The sequence below is a fragment of the Cynocephalus volans genome, chromosome 13, assembly GCF_027409185.1.
Source record: "Cynocephalus volans isolate mCynVol1 chromosome 13, mCynVol1.pri, whole genome shotgun sequence".
In the NCBI taxonomy this organism is placed as follows: domain Eukaryota; kingdom Metazoa; phylum Chordata; class Mammalia; order Dermoptera; family Cynocephalidae; genus Cynocephalus; species Cynocephalus volans.
This window is the reverse complement of record NC_084472.1, coordinates 36496076-36516922: the sequence shown is the minus strand read 5'-3', so window position 1 is coordinate 36516922 and position 20847 is coordinate 36496076.

Genomic DNA, 20847 nt, shown 5'->3' with positions numbered 1-20847 from the left:
AGCACAGACAAGCCAGTGCAACAAAGTCCTGCCCCAATTGCAGATGTGTGAGCAAAAACACATCTCCTTCCCCAGTTTGGCAGCTAGCTTCCAAGATGGCCCACTTACTGGTACTTGTGCCTTTTGCAGTCTCATACCACACTAAAAGGGTCTCATCTGCATAAGCAGTTGGCTAATGTGAAAGGGACAATGTGTGACTTCTGAGACTAGGTCACAGTATTACAGCTGTTTCCCCGTTCTCTTGAATGACTCATTCTGGGAAGTTTCAGCTGTCATATTGTGCCTCTCCTCAATGGAGAGATCCACAGGGTGAGAAACTGAGACTTCACTGACAACAATCATCTAAGTGAGCCATCCTGGAAGCAGACCCTTCAGCCCTGTTCAGGCTTTCAGGTGACCACAACCCCAGATGACATCTCTACAGCAACATCATGAGAAGACCTAGAGCCATCCAGCTAAGCTCCTCCCAAATTTCAGACCTACAGATTGTTATATATTCTTGCTATTATTTTATGCTGTTCTCCAGCCACACCTCAGTTTCTTTTGTGTTTCTTCTTCCTTTGTTGAAAGTTTTAATGTTGGCATTTTCCAGGTCATTATTTTGGTCCTTTTCTCTTTTCCAACAATAAAATGCCTTGGGGAGATCTCCTTCACTCACATTAATTCAATCATTACTATTATGTTGATGTTTCCACAATTTATATTTTTATGCAAAGTGTGTACTCTGATTTATAGATCATATATAAAAATTACTTGTGGATATGTACACTCAAGCACCTCAAATGCCCCTAAAATTAATTTCAGCAACCACCTTTCCCACTAAACATACTTTCCAAATAGTATTCCTTGTCTAGGTGATCATTTTGTAATTCAATTTATCATCCAAATTAGAAATTGGAAGTTGATCTCAACTTCTACGATATATGTAATGAATGTCAAGTCCTTTTGGTATTTTTTGCTTAATATCTTCCATATCTATTTTATGTTTTTCATTCCCATAGTTACTGAAGTTTTGAACTTTTTGTATTTTTATTCTGAATTATTACATTAGCCCATTAACTGGTATCCCTGTCTCTTGTCTTACTCTTCTTTAATCCAGTCTCCATTCTCCTGTCAGAATGACTGTGCCAAAAGGAAAATCCGATCCAATCACGTCCTTGAAACATTCATGATAGATGCTAAAATCATTGTCTGAGATCCCCAAACTGTTTATAACGTAGGTATTTCCCAGCCTATGCCAGTTATTTAGTGCTGTGTTACAAACCACTCCAAAATTTAATGGCTTAAAATAAGAAAGTCATTGATTTTGCTCATAAAATGCAATTTTTGCAGGGCTGGGCAGGGATGGATCATCTATGCCTTACTCGGTGTCAGCTGAGTCACTTTGGAGGCTGGGGACTGGAGTAATCTGAGGGCAGGCTCACTTACATGTTTATTGGTCAATGCTGGCTATTGGCTGAGAAGAGTCACAGAGTTGGGTTAGTGGGTCACCTACCCATGGACTTTCAAGGGAAGTGAGGGAGCCAAGTGGAAGTTGTGGCCTTTTTAGTGACTTTCCTTCAAAGCCAGGTATAATCATTCCCTCTATACTCTTTAAGTTTGGGTAGTCATCAGCCCTCTCAAGTTCAAAGGGTGGGAAATAGACTCCACCTCTTGATGGGGGAGTGGCAAGTTTCTGGAATAGCATGTAGGATCAGAAATATTGCAGTTGCTATTTTTGGAGGATTTAATCTGACACACAGTACCATTGCATGATATATGGAGCATTGCATTCCATATTGTAGTCTTTTTGAATTAATTGAAATTTCCAAGATATTGATAACATGCTTAATATATTTTCTTCTGCACATGTGCATGTCTTTGAGTGAATTATCTGCCCCTTTCTTATTAATCACCCCTCTCTTTTCTCGTATATATCTTTCAAGATTTCATTTAGCTGATATTTCATGTTAAACTTTCCCTGAAGACCTAGTCTCCCATTAGTCTCCTTCCTCTGGGCTCTTACAACACTCTGTTTTCATTCATATCTTCTTTCTGGTTGCCTAACATTTTATTCTATTCATTTGAGTACTCTTCTGTCAGCTCCACCGGACTCTAAGCAACTTAACGTCAGGTCTATATCAGTTTTGTTTGTGTATGTTCTTTGCTAGATGCCTGAAAACTGGTAGGAATGCAATAACTGCAGGTTAGATTTGAGTAAATGAGGCTGAAAAGATTCTTTAAGATCCCATTGCCAAACCCTGAATGTCAGACTAGAGTTCAGAATATATCCTAGGCAAGTCTACTAAATCCTTGTCTTCACCAGTTAATGATAAGTATTTATTTTGATGGTATTAACCCAAGAAAGAATATAGAACTAGCACAATAGCAGAATAATGCATGATAAGCCAAGGGTGGGAGGTAGAGTGTTTTCTGATGATCCATAACAGCACAGTGGCAACTTTCTCTCAGGGAAGGTTTTATATTCAGGTAGAGGAAAAGACTCAATGAGCTTTAGGATATGTTGCAGCCATATGATGCTATTAAATTATTTTGTCTAAAAGACTACTGTAACATTGCAGAGACTTAATTTCTAAAGTGAGAAATTCCTGACCTGATTTTTTTGAAAGCTGATGAGTCACACACTCATAGACTTAAAGGCTTTACTGATGTGGGTCATTTGCAATGTGCAGTGCTTGCAGCTTAAATTAGCATGTCTTTTACAAATCCCTTAATATGCATAATCTGACCCAATATTGAGATGGTCTTTAGAAAGATAGAGAGTTAAGGGAAAAATACATATGAAGTGATCTTTGAAGATTTCCCAAGTGCTAGCAGACTAATTTGAAGGACCTTGACTGAATTCTGATTACAACCTCTCCAAATCTCTTTTACACCTGAATTTGGCCATCTGGCCACTCCATTTTAGTGTTTTCCAATAATGACTCAGCAATGAGGATTTCGGATTTGGGCACAAAACTGATTTTACCCTTTGACAGACATTTGAACAATGAGATAAAGACTTGGAGGAAAAAAGAGAGCAAGATTGAATTGTGCCTGGCTTGATTGACATTTCCTAGCAAAGAATTGTTGAAAACATCAAATATATGATTGTGCGTGTATGTGAGGATGTAGCGCTTTTATTCCAAATAACTATTTGGCATTCATATATAATATGTTGGTAAAGAAAAATCATATTGAATTAGAACCCATTATAAACTAGATGTAAAGCAAGAGACATAGTTATTTCTCTTAAGACACTAAAATAATTTGAAAGATAAGATACATAAGAAATACGAATTCAAAGCAGTGCCTGATTATTGTGTATAGCAGTGCTATTGCAACACCAGTCTTGAAAGGCATTTTGAAGAGAGGAGAACTGAAGCTACTTCATGACAAGCAACTTTGCATATTTTACTTCATCTGACTATCAAATAATGCTTTAAGGTATTTATTATGTAAAGTATTATTTCCATTTTCAGATGAGGAAGTTGAAGTTATGTGTTTGAACAGAGTTCAAATTGAAACTTGGTTCTTACTCCAAAGAGATTTCTCTTTCTGATTTTCCAGTCTATCGATCATTTAATTTTTTGATTGCCATATGAGTGACATAGAAAATAAACATTTGGAAATTTCAGAGAATCAATTTTTAAACAAACTGGAGTTAGTTTGATTTTACACCAGAGGTAAGAAATTAGCTCAGCCTTGAAAGCTGGATAGGTTTAGAGAGGTGAAAATACGAACTTGGAACTTGATCGAACAAATGAAGGAAGGAAAGAAACGCAGATTGTAGAAAAGAGGTCAATGGGAACCCACCCATCCCCATTAAGAATCAAACATATGGGTTGTTTAGGGTAAATAGTTGAAAAGGGATGTGCTGCCCATGGAAGATTCTTTTACTAAGCCAAGGAGTGTGAACCTTAAAAATGTAAATATTTTTTCTTGACAATGAGAGACAATTAACTTATTTTTTTTTTTAATAAATGTTATTTGATAGTATATGGTCTGGTAGATCTACATAATACATAAATAGATTGAAAGTGCATAGGTTGGGCACCAAATACTACTTTTATTAATTAATTAAATGAATTACAATTAATGGTGGAAGTGAGATGAAGAGCAATGAAAGATACTACAAAGCAGGACTGGACTCATTTCTGCTCCCATGGTAAGCATATTCTTTGTAAATCAGGGTAGAATGAAACCTTTCCCAAGTGTCTAAGTCCATTTCTTTTGCTTATAACAAAATACACAGAACTAAATAATTTAGAAAGAAAATGAAATTTATTGCTTACGTTTCTGAGGCTAGAAGTACATTGTTCAGGCAAAACAACTGGTAAAGATCATAGTGGTGGTGACAGTGATGGCAGGGTATCACACCGAGAAAATGGCAAAGCAAAGAGAGCACAGAGAAAGAGACAGACTCTCCTCTTCTTTTAAAGCCCTCAGAACCACACCCCTGACCACCATTTTTAATTCATTCACTATGACATGGTCCTATAATCTAATTACCTCTTCAAGGCCTCACCTTTCAATTGCATAAGAGGACTTCCCACCCTCTTAATAGTCACAGTGGGGGCTAAGTTTCTAATACATAAAACTTGGGGAACACAATTCAAGCTTCAGTGAGTTTGGGGGGGAACATAATTGAATCCACTACACCAAGCTATGCTTTCATGTTGGATTTTTGGAAGGAATGCCATATAAAAACATCTGGGTCAAAAACAGCTTGTAATATGGAATGAGTGGACAAAGGGAAAATGATTCCAAGTTTTTCTTCCAGTCTCATCATTACTATCCCTATCCTCCTCCCTAACCATCTCCTGCCAGCCCTGGGCCCAACAATCCCAGGCTGTAACTACACCAAAAAATCCTACAAATATCCTACATGAATTCTTCAACATTCATGGCACTTACAGATAACTGACAGGTTATTCTCTTTTCTTTCAGGATAACTAAACCCAGCTCAAATGTTCTTTGCTTCAGGAAGCTTTATTCCCTTATTCTCCTACCTGGACATCTCCAAATTCGTGCCCACTTATTAAAGCCCTTACTGTATTACATAGCATTCATTTGTTTCCACTAACATATGAATTTCCTGGAAATAACTAACTTTGTTAAGTTTCTTTCCATCTTTATCCTCAGTATTCCACTGATGTTTTGGGATAAATGAATAAATATTCTGAAATCTGTGAATATATCTGTATTTTAAACCATGATGATTGGAAGAATAACCCTAGTTGACAAAAATGTGTATCAAGTATGGGAGAAAATCTTGTTTATTTTTATTTTTTGGTAAAATAGCTTTTGAATGGGATTTTTTTAAAGGAATGGACTTAAACCTTTGAGCCCTAAGAAATATCAAAGATTTTCTGTCCAACTTAGGCAAAGTAAAAATGAAATCCGCTAGCCACAGTCTTCCAACAGGTATGTATGGAGAGGAGGTAATGAGGAAGAAGAGAAAGAAGATGAAGGGGGTTCCAGCATGAAATTAACATTGGAATATTTAGCTCAAGCTGTGAAAGCTCTTAAGCGAATAAGTCCTAAGTGTCCTGAGCACAAGTTGCTCATGGAGGAGCTGGGTAGAGCCCCCGTGCCTGGAGGCGGTGCTGGAAGCCACAGGATGCCCTGTAGCAGTCCCTCAATGATCCATTGGCAGTAGAGAGGGGCCTTTTTCATGTGGCCTCTGCCAAGAAGGAACACAAAGACACCTACACATAACTTATTCCAACACATGGGATTGCGCGCTCTCTCACGGCTTCTGCAACATAAACAGCCTTTCAAGCTGCAGGAGCTTAGGGGACCAGACTGGCCAGCCTCAAAACTGTAAAATAAGCCAAGCTGACTTCAGCGCCCTCCCATCACTCCCATTTCCGTATTGCTTCCCAACTCTGGAGCTCAAGTGCTCTTTCCCTGCTCATCCCTTGCTCTCAGACAAGGGGTGGTCCAGGAAGAAATCGGGGCTCAGAAACTAGAGCCAGTTAACTGGCTAGGTTTACTGCTCAACTTTTTACATCTCTGGTCCTGCACATTTTTTAAAACTAAAAGTTAAAAGTTGTATACACAGGACCGCTGAAGACTCTTCCAACTCTACATTTCTTCCTTAAGACATTTATTAGAATTAATGCCAAAGGCTGAAGCTGAAGATAAAGTCAACCCATTGGTGTGTTGTCAGCTTTAGAACTAATTTACTTTATTTCTCTCTCTTTCTTCCTTAACCACCATGCACTGCCTCAGAAGCCCATCCACCTGTCTTATTCTCTTCATGCCTCTTTGCTGAGAAAGACCCAGGAGTCATCCAGTGTCCAGAGCAGGGTGCTCAGATGGCCTGGGTGACTCAGAGGTGCCCTACTGGGCTTGTTCTCCTAAGTGTTGAGGCCAAATAAATAAGCGACTTAGGGATCTGTTCAAAATTGCAGACATTAAATAAACAGCACATTCTCATGGAAGAAGGCAGCAAGGGGAGATGGGATGGGGAGAAATGTATGGGACACAAAATCAGTGTGGCTGGTGGATGAGGGTAAAAAAAAAAAATAAAAAAAGGCAGAGGAGATGGGTAAGGCAGCAGCTGTTCTGGATCAGCAACGACATTCAGGATTTCCCCCCGAAGGTGGAATTGCTGCTAGAGAATTATTTCTCACAGTGTACTAATTCTTTTTCTCCTGTGAAGATACCTGCACCCAGTTTTATGGACAAATGGCCTGTGGGGTATGAGCAGAAGTGGCTAAGCAAGTCTGGTCTTCTGCAACAGGTGTCTGATTCCAGCAGTTGTGGATTCTCTGAGTATTTCCTGAATCTACCTGGATGGGGTGAGAGAAAATTCAGCCAAGGGCCAGATAAAACAGGGAGTTTACAGGCATTTATTTTAGGTAGCAAATATGTAATATTAGGAAAAGAAAATACTATCATCCAAAGACCACTGAATTGGGACAACTGGGCTTTAATTTCACACTCTCCGTGGGTAGAGACATGCATGACAATTTAATCTGGCACTCAGCTTTCTCATCTGTAAGTGTAGGGGCCACTCTCAAGCTTCAGCAAGACAAGGTTCAGATTAACTGATAGATACTAAAGTGCTTAAGATGCCTCCACAGGTGAAATGAAAGAACATTATCTTTAGGAAAGCTGTATTTTGATGTTTGGATATATAAAAGTGAATATTTTTCAACCTTCTTTGTAGTGTAACTACCTTTATTTCTCATTATATTTTGCATGTAGTTGCAGACTCAAAATAAAGCAAGTTCTATTTTCAAACACAAGTTCTTTGCCTTGACTGACTTTTAGGTCATGGGGTTTAATGGTAAAGTTTTGCCTATCTCTCATCTCCCATCTCTCAGTTACAGAGGAATCAACAAATACTCAGACTGTCCACGTAAATAATATGCTTTATTGACCTTTTGATCATAGAAGAGTCATGGATTGGAAAGAAGACTAAACTGGGGAAAGAGTTTTGTAGAATTAAAGACATCAAAGTGGACTGAATCTGTCCCTGCCTGTGCTCTTAATTGGACTAGTAAGGTTAATAGTCTGAGAAAAGTCCTCTCCCCAGGGATCCACTCATATGCTTTCTGTCACTATAGATTAGTTTGCATTTTCTAGAGTTTTATGTATTCTTTCCTTTTGAGATACACTCAATTTGTATATAACAAGAGATTATTTTTATTGCTGGTAAGTATCACATGGATATACTAAAATTTGTTTATTCTTTCACCTCTTGAAGACATTTGAATTGTTTCTGGTTTGGGAATATTAGAAATAAAGCTGCTATGAATATTTATTTACAGGTACATTTACAGATACAAGCTTCCTTTTCTCTTGGTTAAATATCTAGGAATAGAATAGTTGAATCGTATTGTAGGTATATGTTTAACTTTTTTAGAAACTGACAAAGTGTTTTCAAAGTGAAAGTACCACCTTACATTTCCACAAGTGGTGTATGAGAGTTCTAGTTCCTAAAAATCCTCATCAAACTTAACATACTCATGCTTTTAAATTTTAACCACTCTGTTAGATGTGTAGTAGTGAAACATTATAATTTTAATTTGCATTTTCCTTACGATTAATGATGTTAAGCATCTTTTCCTGTTCTTATTTACCATTCTTGTATAGTCTGTGGTGAAAAACCTGTTCAAATCTTTTGCCTATTTTGTAAACTAGAATGTTTATTTTTTATTATTGAATTTTGGGAGTTCTTTATATATTATAGATACAAGTCATGTATTCAACATATGTCTTGAAAGTATTTTCACTGAGGGTATGTTTTCTTAACAGCAGCTTTCAAGAAACAGAAGTTAATTTTGGGGGCATGGTGTGAGGTATGGATTAATGTTATTATTATTATGCATATGGATATTCAGTTGTTCCAGCACCCTTTATTTATCTTATTTGAGTTTTTGAACAGGTAAAATAAAAGTCTTAATTTCACCAAATAAATTGTCTAGTTTTATTCCCATTATGTTTTAATTGTGGTATAATCAAATACCCTTTACAACTACTTCCTGAAGCAGCCAGTTGAAATAGACATACATTAAAGTATAAGGGGTGATTTTATAAAGTAATATATAACTTGTCTTTTCTGGTGTTCTTCTAATGGTAATAATCATCAATTTTATCCATAGGGAAATTCTGGTGTGGTTCTAAAAATCAGAGTTAGAATTTTAAAAATACTACACATATTTATTATTCTAAAAAATCAGTAACACATTGTTAACTACAAGAGTATGACCACACTAAATGCTTTTAGACTATTGGAATTTTGTGGTTTTTATACATGCACTCTGAGTGTCCTACCTTTTTCCTCACGGTTAAGGTGCCAGTGGCAATTCTAAAGTGTTTCAGTGTGCCTGTATTTAGCAGCTGCCTGAATTATATATCCTAGTTTGAAATTTCAGGTCCTTAAGAGTTAAATATTAACATCACATGCAAAATTTAAGTTAAAACTCTTCAAGAGACAAAATGAAGTTTTAATGCAAAGACTATATTGGAAGCTTTGACTTTTTCTATTTTTCCAAGATAATTCAATCTGGTGATATGCCCAAACCCTGACATCTGAGGAAAGGAAGTAATATTTACTTACTTGTATATATAATTTTGTATTGTACAAAACAATTGTACATATTAACCCAATTCAATAAACTTATTATATATTGTGTTGCTTAATTTCTCCTACCATCCTACCAGTGAGTGAGACATAAGCAATGATTACATAACTACAATATATACATCCATTTTAACTATAACATAAAGTCCAGTATCATTTGTGCAACCTGAAAGTCAGAAGTAACCTAGATTCTCATCACCAAGGGAATGAATCAGTAAAAGGAGGTGTGTGCAGACAGAATCAGTGTTGTTAACCTGGGGTAAAAAAAATCAGATAAAATTAACAGGCCAATAAAACTAGATGGGAAAAAAATTATGCTTTATATTCACAAGTATCTAACTGGCATTCAGCATTTCATTTAATTATGAATGAAGACAACAAACAATAGTTCTATTATCAGTACTTTGACTTTGTCACCAACAGAAATCACATTTATTTTCAAATCACATTTAACCTTATTGTAGACATCCCAAAATATTGCATATGCTAATCATTATCATGGAATAATGGTAGTTATTAAACTGGCCACTAAATAGTATTATTTGAGGTGTACACACAAATGTGTGCCATAGCAATATATGTTTTTACACATTTGTTATTTTAGTATTTTAATAACTGTATTTCAGTATTAACAGTTTGTTTTGTAATTCTATGTATTTGAGTATTTGATGATATTCACTTAAAGTATTAATGCATTTGGTCCATAAGTTTACCTAAAAGATTATTCTGAAGGGAGTCTAGACTGCCAAAGGGTCTACAGAGCAGAAACATTTAAGAACATTTAGGTGTTTTTGATTTTTACAGGATCAAGTAAAAATATTAAAAACATAGTGCAGAGTTTTAAAAGCACAAATTAGGTTGAGATCTGAAGCACAATGTCATTTATGTCCACTGAAAAACCAAAATAGTTCCACATTTTTAGAAAAATATATCTATAAGCGGGCATGCATGCACATAGTAAAGAGAGGAAAGTGAAGAGTGAGTGCATATGGGTGGGGGTGGGAGTGGGATTTAGGCAGGCAGACCACGTATATAAGACAAAAGTAATAAAATAAAGACCACGTAAAAATCTATGATGATATATGCCTGCATGTGAGGGTCAAACAGAAAAAATAAAATGAAAATTTGGAAGTTGGTTCCAGACCCATCACCTCCACTAAGCCCCTGAATCTCCAAAAGAATTCTTGAGAGGGAGAATCCTTTATCTCTGGATTTACAATCATCAGACTCTACTTATCTAGGATAAAAAGTATTGTTCTCTCTCTTTCTCTCTCTCTCTTCAGTCTTTCAACAGGAAGGAATCTAACACATGTATTCTCTTGGACTTTTATATTTCTGCTCTCATCAACAGAGCCAATATATTTTTTTTATTATTATTACCATTTGTCACTTCATCAGCCCTCAAAAGCAACCCCTTTTCTAAAATATGTGGAACTTGATTTCTCAGCCCAATTGGCATTCTAATAGCTCCTTATGCATACAACAACAACAAAAAGTGTTGGTCCATGAACGTGCATGTACATTGAGCCAAAGTTGAGTATATAATATTTCTCTATCAGAAGTTACAGTCTGTATGCCACTGTATCCCCCCACAGCCCAACATTTTGATCCTGACCACATCATACATTGCCTCAAAATAGTTATTAACTGAATATAGGTTAAAATTGTTTGGCAGCAAATAAGATATAACTTTCACTGTATAAATTCCGGTTTATGTACATCTTTGGCAATGGAGAAACTATATAAGTACTTCTACACCTGTCAAGATTTATTTTAGTAGATTTGAATTAGCATCCTCTCTTCTCATAATTTGCCAGAAATATGCCCTTTTTTCCTGTGAATTTCATGACTTTGTCCAATGTCAGGATGTCCAGAGACATTTTCTTGGTGTACCTATTTGTTGGCTACAGTTTTTCCTTGACTAGGCTGGTTACTCTGCATTTAAATATTTGCCTTGACAATGAGTAAGAAAGTACATCCATTGAGAAAATGTTCCATCTTTATCTATATACAATTTACCACCTTTAATCCCCCAAAATGTAAGTGCTATAAAGACAGGTTTTTTTCTCCTCATTCTCTTATGTATCCCCATTGAGCTGGACCTCAGTAAATATTTGCCAAAGTAATTGTATGAGCAATAAAGAAAAAAAACTAGATAAAAATTTAACATTTATTTTTAATTTTCTTGTAGCAGTCATCACCTTACGTCCTGAATAGACTGCCAGATGCTAAAGTTGTCCACATCAGCAAGCAACCCTGGTGATTGTGATTTTCTTTGTTATGCTATTTCTGTTATTTCCAATTTTCCATAATTTATGAGATTTACCTTATGATTTTCTACTATTTTTTTAATCAGTTCACTTTTTTCAGTGGTTTTATTGCTTACAGCCTAGCAATTTTTGATAAACTATGGTGACTAATTTAAAAACTTATTCAGGAGCTGATGGAAGCAGAATAACATTACCATCTCCAATAAGTTCTAATTATTTAGGAAAAAAAAACTTATGATTTGCTACTTTAAATTATGTTATATGATGCTTGTTTAAAAAATATATTAATTCCAGTGACAAAACATGTAAATCTTTAATATATTCTTTGTCAGTCATTTCTTTACTTAATATTCAAATTCATGCTGAGATATCTATATGCTATACTTTCATAATATGTCATTCTTAAAATATTTTTCTATTCAGTTATATAAACTAAAGAAGATATGTTTCATGACTAGTTTCTATTATATATTGAATTCCAGATCTAGACCATCCCAACTCCTGTTAGGCAAGTTTTCTGCCCTAAAAAGTAACCTCATTACCACTATTAAAGTTCTTACCAGCAAGTGTTTTTGGCAGACTGTATGACTAGGAAATATTCAAATCAAAGCTATGTGAGTTCTATGAAGAATTTTTGTTTTTTTTTTCAAATAACCTATTTGGGATGTTAAAGAAGATAAATCTGTAACATATGTAATCTGTTTGAATTTTAAAATAATTTGTGACAATGTTAAATCTATTCATTGAAAAAGGAGGAGAAAATAGGAATAGAAAAGAAAAGTGTGTGTGTCTAGATAAAGCAGATTATTTAATTAGAAAAAAGTGGACAAAAATGTTTGTTGTAGGAAGGACAAGAATAGTAGTAAGAAACCAGTTTTATCAGGTCAGCCCATTGCTTGCCAATCTTATTTAAACTTTATCACTTTCCAGATTGGAAAGGTGAGATTCTAATTAGCTCCTTTTTTCATCAGTCAGGGCTCAATTTCTCTAAACAATCTTGGGGTAATGATCATATCCCCACTTTGATCAACTTCAGGGAAATTGCAGAGCCAAATATTAAACAGGTGCTTATGAAATTGTGCTCAACCATCTGTTCACTTGACCTCTGGCTCATGCAGTTAACAAAGATCAGTGTACTTCAATTAGTCCAAGTGAAATGAAATATAACCTACCCTTAATTAACACTGGGTATTTTCCTCTCAATCTTGCAATCTGATTTTCTCAAATTAATCTGTAGTAAATATTAAATCTCAATGAAAGAATCACAAAGAACCTGTAATTTGGTCTTCAAAAATGTGTGTATAATCTTAACTACAATACATGGCCTATAATCTTCACCCAGTCAATTTGCATATTCATTTAATTTGCTCATATCCATTTGTTTTGGGCTAAAACAACTGTCTGTGTAGAACTGTTGAAACATTATCCTCATGTTAAAACAAACAAACAAACAAACAAACAAAAACTTTCAAACTTTGATGTCCATAAGAATCACCTGGGGAATCAGTAAGCAATTAGAATGCCAGATTCCAGATCCCATTTCAAAAGTCTGCAATTAGACTAGGTAGGATTGAGCCTAAGTGTTTGTAGATTTAACAAATTTTCCAGGTGATTCAGATATAGATCAGTATCTGAGGAACATGGACATGAACTTGTATTTAGAGGAAGCCAACTTTGAATGAAGCATCACAACTTTGGGTTGAGTATCTGTTTCTGTGGTTTTATTGGAGAGGATATCTACATATATAGCGATGGTACTATTTTCTAACAAAGAGAAATTCTATAGAAAGTAGATGAAAGTATTCTGGGTAGATAAGCTAAGAGACAAGAATTACTGTTTAGTTGTTCTTCATGACCACCTCAAATTAGTCCCATCCTTTTATTCTTTATTAAAAAAACACCAAGTGACTATAATTTGCTGGGGTTATATATACATGTAGGGGCAGGGTTGGGAACATGACAAATGCCATCTGTACATCATGGAGTTAGAATGCTGCAGTGGTTAAGAATGCATGTTGTAGAGTCTGACAACCTGCATTTAATACCTGGCTCTGCTATGTACCATCATGGGTAAGTTCTTTATCTAGTTTAAACTGTTTACTACTTTTTCATTTGGAAAAAGGGATTAATGATATAAATTTATGAAGGCTGGCATGAAGATTATACGCTTGGCTCATAGATATTGCATCGTATATGATTGCTAACTGATAGATAATCCTCTTTTTTCACTTAACTTCTTTTTTACTGCTTATTCCATTATATTTTTAAGATTCGGCTCTATTAAATTTAGAGATTTTTTTATTACCTGTTATTATATCCTAAGTATACCATATGAGTAAAAATTCCTATTTCTTAAAAAAAGCAAGGTTTCTTCTTTAAGAGCAGGCAATATTTCTTATCTTTGCAGTAGCCAATGGAAAGCCAAATGCTTAATGAAAATATGATCATTAATATTCATTGAGCTGAATTATGTTACTAACAAAAAAATATATATATATGTGTGTGTATGTTTGTATTATCTACTGGTATATAATAAATTGTCCACAATTCAGTATCTTAAAACAGCACACATCTATGACACATTATTTTCTCAACATTTCTTTGTGTCAGGAATCTTGGCACAGATTAGCCCTGTCCTCTGTTCCAGTGTGTATCACTGCACTGCAATCAAAACCTTGGCTAGGGCTGCGGGCTAATCTGAAGGTCTGACTTGGGAAGGATTCACTTCTAAGCTCACTCGTGGTTGGTGGCAGGATTCATTTTCTCCCCAACTGTTGGACCGATGTTCTTTTTCTTGCTGGTGACCACACAGAGGTTGCCCTCAGTTCCTTACCACATGTGGCTACCAGGCTTGCTTCATCTCAACAAGCAAGAAAAGCCAGGGAGAAAGTATTAGAAAGGTGGAAGTCATAGTATTTTGTACTCGAACCATAACCATGCTTTATTTATTCTACTACGCAAGTCTCTAGGCCCAACCCACACTAAGTGGGAGGGGATTATACAAGGGTGTGAATACCAGAAAGTGGTGATAATTGGAAGCCTTGTCAGCAGTTGTCTACTGCTATATATATGGCAAGGCACACTTGACACTTGAAGTTGCTTGGCATTGATTATTAAGTCCATTCTTCTAAAGCATTAATTTTCAAACTCTAGCCTGCATTAAAATCACCTGGAACAATTTACAGAGTTTCTGATTCAGTAGGTCTGGTGGGACTGACAATTTACATTTATAGCAAGCTTTCCGGTAATGCTATTGCTGCTGATCTGTTACCAAACTTTCAAAAAGTTAGAGTATATCCCATGTCTTACTGCCCAAGAATAACCAAGATGTGCCTCCTGGGTGTAGATGAGCTCATTTGCCAGCCAATCAGGCATGCCCCTTTCTCTCTGATGGAAGAACTATCTATATATGCTTTTAACTTGGACCATTTATGAAACAGACTTAAAGAAGTATTCTTCTGTTTGGAGTTTTCTTTACCATCACTTTTCCTGGCAGGTAAGCAAATAGAGATCCAGGGCTTACCTAGGGTGCATAAAATCGCAGGCAATGCTTGTCCAAGTTTCATAAAGATTTGAACTGTGAATGAACATTGAAGAATAGAAGGATTTTAAGAGGCAGAAAGGTAGATTCGGTGAGTGCCCTAGTAAGATCACTCTTTTGCCTTCCATTGCAGCACATTCTTCTCCTCCGCATTTAACAAAAAAAAAAAAAAAAAAAAAAAAGTGAAAAGAAAGAAAGACAGAAAAAGAGCTAAGAGACCAATTAACACTATGGAAAGCACTTTGGAATTGCTTTCTAAACTTGGTGTAATGAAAACAAATGGACGTTTGATTAAATAAATATCATTAGGTTGACATGTTATGATCTCAACCCCTAGCTTAATGATCTAACTAAGACCAGGAACAATCTACTATGGACTCTCAGATCAAATAATTCATTTCACAGAGCCAATGGAAAAAATCCTGTTTGTTCAGGGTAGGAGGACTGTCCTGGATGAATGAAAAAAAGAAATTCAACCTTAAGAAGTTCATAAGTACATTTCAAAGAGGAAAAAGATACATGCAAATAAACCAGTGGTGAAAGGTACAGATGACTGGATGGAAAAGGACCCAGGTCCTGGAGGTATTTTTCCTTCCAACTATTCCTTGCTGTATTTGACTCCAACCCATCCACCCCCAAAGGAAAAATTGTGTGAAGAGATGACAAGATGAATAAACTGGGATAACTACAACCTCATAGCTTTTTCTTGGGGGAGGAGAAGTACCATAGCAAGAAGGTTATGGCAATGCAGACAAGGAGTATAAAAAAGGCAGATTACAGACAAAAGATCAGAGAAGCAGTGGTGAGAAACTGGGAGATAATAGCATGAGAACCAAAACAACGAAAGGAAGAGGAAATGGAATGTACCAAAATTAAAGCAGGGAACACCCATGAAATTCATAAGGAATTCCACATGTAGTGTTGAAGATAGTGTTTTTCCCCTAAAAGACTGAGTATCATTGAGACCTGTACTATAAGGACTCATTACATTCAGAAAGATTATGAAATATCTCTTGGCTGAAGCCTTTACTTAAATATCTGAGGGGGAAAAAATAGCCTATTAGACTACTGAGGAATTCCCACTTGGAAGCACTTAAGATCACTTCACTTAAAACCTTAAGGACAAAAATTTAACAACCTGTGGTTTTGCCTGTGGCAAATCTGCTGTTTTCTATGTCTTGTCAGGGGATTCCGAAGGGAGGTTACAGCTAACTGCTGGCAGTCTTCTTTCACGTCTCTCTTGAACACAATATGTCAAGTCAAACCATTTTGACATTGTCTTATTTGCACAGGTTTGGCAGCATGGAGTGTTAGGATCTCAGCACCATGAGAAGGGAAGGGAGACAATAGAGGTTTAATTGGGCAGGATGATGGATGGGGACATTAGTCCAACTGTAGATGCATCCCTTAAAGGTAGCCAACTAATTTCAAATTTTGTGAATTCTGCTTGATAGATCAAGAGTTTAATATCTAAGAGAGTTCAATACAGAGTGAAATCCAAATGGTAAATGATGCTCAAACTCAAGCCAATGGGGATGCTGTGGGTTTTATTCTGAGTGGAAACAATGGCTTAGGTTGGAGAGCAGACCTAATCAAATATGATTTAGTGCTAATAAAAATTTCTTAAAATGTCAAAACTCTAACCCTTAGAATGGAAGGATAAGCAAGAAAACAAGGATACAAGCTGTTGTGACTTTATGTGCTCACGGATTCAGAGGTTTTACCCTCTGGCACGATGAGATAGTTGTAGGGTCTACTATCCACAGAGCTGAGATGCTGTTTCTTTTTTTCCATTTCCCATTCAGTTGACTCGAAAAAAGCATCCACAAGTAAACTTAGCAGAACAAGAAAGGCAGGAGTTGACAAACTGCTACTACACTTGATATAGGTCATTGCCTCTGTTTCTTTCTGCTGATGGAGCTTCCTGTCTTCTAGACTAGACAGTCTCATTCATTGTGCAATTACTTCTTCCAGCCACATGTATATTATCTTGTTACCACTTCCTTTACAGCTAGGGTGCAGAGGGATCTTCTGTCTTTCCTGAAGACTGAACTTCATAACAATTTTCCCATGAGACCTTGTGGTAGAGAAAGCACAAGTATTAGAGCCAACCAAAAGTTGAGTTCAAAAACATGAATGCTATTTGGGTTTTCTGTATAATCTAAGGCTCAATTCCTCACCCATGAATGGATATAGCATTATCTACCTTATGGTCTTACTGAGATGATTAAATAAGAAACAATTTAAAATTTCTACCTCTCTGGCTAGCATTCTACAAGTGAATTTCCTCCACTCCACCCCATATCATGTTTTCTCTTCTCTTATATAGGATTTCATGATACATCTCCTGCATGTTAATGCACTTCATCTTTGTGGCCCTCCATTGCATCTTACCTTCAAGCACCACACATGCCATTGGGTATTATTTTACTTAAGTTTGGACAGGTGTGTGCCTTTAATAGCTCATTGGGAAAAAACAATCTTTCTGTTTAACCAAGGGTGTCATTATCAACCAGATGGTTGAATATCTAGAATTAATCAGTTATTGGGTATCTGTAGAATTGGAAAAACAGAAGGCTACCAAGTTTAGACAGCCTTGACAATTTGCATGAACCTTGAAATTTTGTATATGCATCTGCAGATCTAATACTCACTTTAATTCATATTATTTTCATCTTGACATAGAGTTGATAAAAATTGAAGCTCTATAAGCCTTGAATCACATTAAATAGTGTAAATATAACCTACCTATTCTTTCCCTTACTATAGAGCTTTTTTTGTTATTGTTGCTTTGATATGTTTTATTTTATTTTGTGTCGTTTGGTTTTGACTTACAATGGATACAAAAAGAGGTGGTTAAAATATTCTTGAAGATGAATCAATGAATTATATATGATGTCTCTTAGTCAAATAATATAATGGGTCAGAATCTTTGAATTTAGAATACTATTGTATCATTGTTCAAAATAATAAATTTGCTAACTGGGAGCTATGTTCCAGGGAATAGGCCAGTCCTGAGAAGAGGCAATTTTTAAATATTTAGGAATCAATAAAAATCATGGGTATTGCTTGAGGGATAACCACAGTTTGGGGTTAGTTAGTTTCAACCAAAATATTTAAAGCAGATCCCAAATCCTCTTTTGTTAGAAGAGATAAAGTAATTCACTTGCAGAGGTAGGCCTATTCAGTTCCAGTTATATAGAAACAAAGAATCTAAGCCCTTAGTTGAGGGAGAGTTTGGAAAGAACATTATATTGTGTGATAATAGTAAGACATATGACCATTTAAGAGGAAGCCTATTGGATAATATATACCAAAGAACTGAGCAACTCATCTTCCCCAGAGAAACAGAAGCAAAGAAGCAATTTAGCTGAACCATAGCACACAAGTGCTAGTCCCCACAGGAAGTTCCCATTTTACAATTAACCAAAGGACAACAAAGAAGTTCCAGTGCCGAGTTTAAGTGGTGTTGATAGATAATATCAAACACAGAACTGAAAGATGAAAGAAAGAAAGAAAGAAAGAAAGAAAGAAAGAAAGAAAGAAAGAAAGAAAGAAAGAAAGAAAGAAAGAAAGAAAGAACAAATGAATAAAAACCACAGATCAGAGACAAAGCGCTGATATTAACCAGTAAAGGTCTAGAATCACCAAAGAACACCTGTAAAACATACAAGAGGTAGCAGTCTCCTCAAATGCCCTGGCTTCAATGTAAAGACAGAAAGATAAAGAAAGAACAGAGAAGTATGACACCATAAAAGGAAACAAACCAAAGACCAACAATGGATGCAGAGAATTGCAGATTTATGAAATATCTGACACAGAATTAAAAATGATCCTCTTAAGGATGTTCAGGGAGTCACAGGAAAAATACAGGTAGAAAATTAAGTGCTATCTGGAAAACAGTCCAAGAGCAGAATGAGAAACTTGACAAAGGAATTGAATCAATTAAAACAAGTCAAATAGAAATTCTCAAAAAAAAAAAAAAAAAAAACATTATCTGAACTGAACAACTCAATAGAAAGCTCCTGCAGCAGATTTAAACTGAGGAAAGAATCAGTGAGTGCAATGATAAAACACATGAAATTATCAAATCAGAGGACAAGAACAAAAAAAAAAGAAAAAAAAAGAAAAAAATGAAACAAAAATACAGCAAATATGGGACTCTCTCAAGAGAGAAAAAAAAAAAAAAAAAAAAAACCCAGCATATTTGGCATACCTAAAGGAGAAGAAAAAGTAAGAGATGTAGTAAAATGTTATCAAGGAAATAATGGCTTAAAATTTCCCATGTATGGAGAAAGATGCCAGCATTCAAGTACTGGAAGCTCAGAGGTTGCTAATCACATTCAGTCCAAGGAGGAACAACCCAAGGTGCATCATAATCAAATTATCAAAAAACAAAGATAAAGAAAGGATACTGAAAGCTGCTACAGAAAAGAAATACATAACATTCAGTGGAATCCTTTATGTCTCTCAGAAAATTTTCTCTGTAGAAACCCTACAGGCCAGAAGAGAATGAGAGGATAAATTGAGAGTGCTGAAGAAAAAAGAATGTCAGCCAAGAATTTTCTATCCAGCAAAACAAACCTTCAAACATGAAGGAGAAATTAAGTCTTTCCCAGACAAACAGAAGCTAAGGAAATTCATCAGCACTAGATCTGCCTTACAAGAAATCCATAAGTATGTACAATTACAATGTGTAAATTTAAAGAGAAAAAGAAAAGAAAAGAAATGAAAGAAACAAAGAAAGAAAATAAAAGAAATTAAAGGGAGTTCATTCTGAAAGAGGATAATTCTAAGGAGCAGGAAGAAAACATTTGAAGGTACACAACTCATTAATAATGTGAGTTCACAGATGATCTCAGAATTCTTCAGTGTTGTAAGGGGGGTGGGGGGTGGATAAACCACTCACATCTTTTGTATGAAGACTAAAAAACAAACCTGCTAAGTCAACAACAAATACACCAACCATATAAAATATAGACAATATTAAAAGATTTGACTTGAAACAAGAAAATGTCCAAAACTCTGGGGGAAATGATGCCATAAGTGTAGAGTTGGCTTTGGTTCTTTCTTTTTTCTTATATATCCAACTTAAATTGTTATTAGTCTAAAATAATCACGTATAACTATAACACATTTTTTGTAAGCCTCATGTAATCATAACACAAAAACTTATAAGACACATACAAAAAATGAGTAGCAAGAAATCAAAATACACTGCTAGAGAAAACCACTCAATCACAAAGGAAGACAGTGAAATCAGAAAAAAAAAGAAAAAATGGATTAACAAAACAACACACAAAAAAGTAACAAAATGGCAGTAACAAGACCTTGTATATAAATAATAACTGTAAATGTAAATGGATTAAATTCCCCAATTAAAAGACACAGAGTGGCTCAAGTGGTTATAAAATAAGAACCAATAATATGCTACTTACAAAATCTTACTTCACCTGTGAGGACACACACTGAAAATGAAGGGATGGAACAAAATATTTTATGCAAATAGAAACCAAAAAAGAGCAGAAGTGGATATACTTATATCAGATAAAATAGACCTCAAGCCAAGGAAAGTTAAAAGAAAAGAAAGGGAAGGTCATCATATAATAATAAAGTGATCAACTCAACAAGAGGATATAACAATTGTAAATATATACACACTGAACTCTGGAGCACACAGTTATATAAAGCAATTACTATTAGACCAAACAGAAGAAATGGACTCCAACATAATAATAGTTGGGGATTTTAATACCCCACTTTCAGCAAAGGACAGATCATCCAGACCAAAAATAATCAGGAAACATCAGAATTAATCTCTATTCTAGGTTGATTTGACCTAATGGACGTATACAGAACATTTCATCCAACAGCTGCAGAATACACATTCTCAGCAGTAGATGGAACATTTTCTAGAATAGATCGTATGTTAAGTCACAAAAACAAGCCTCAATTTT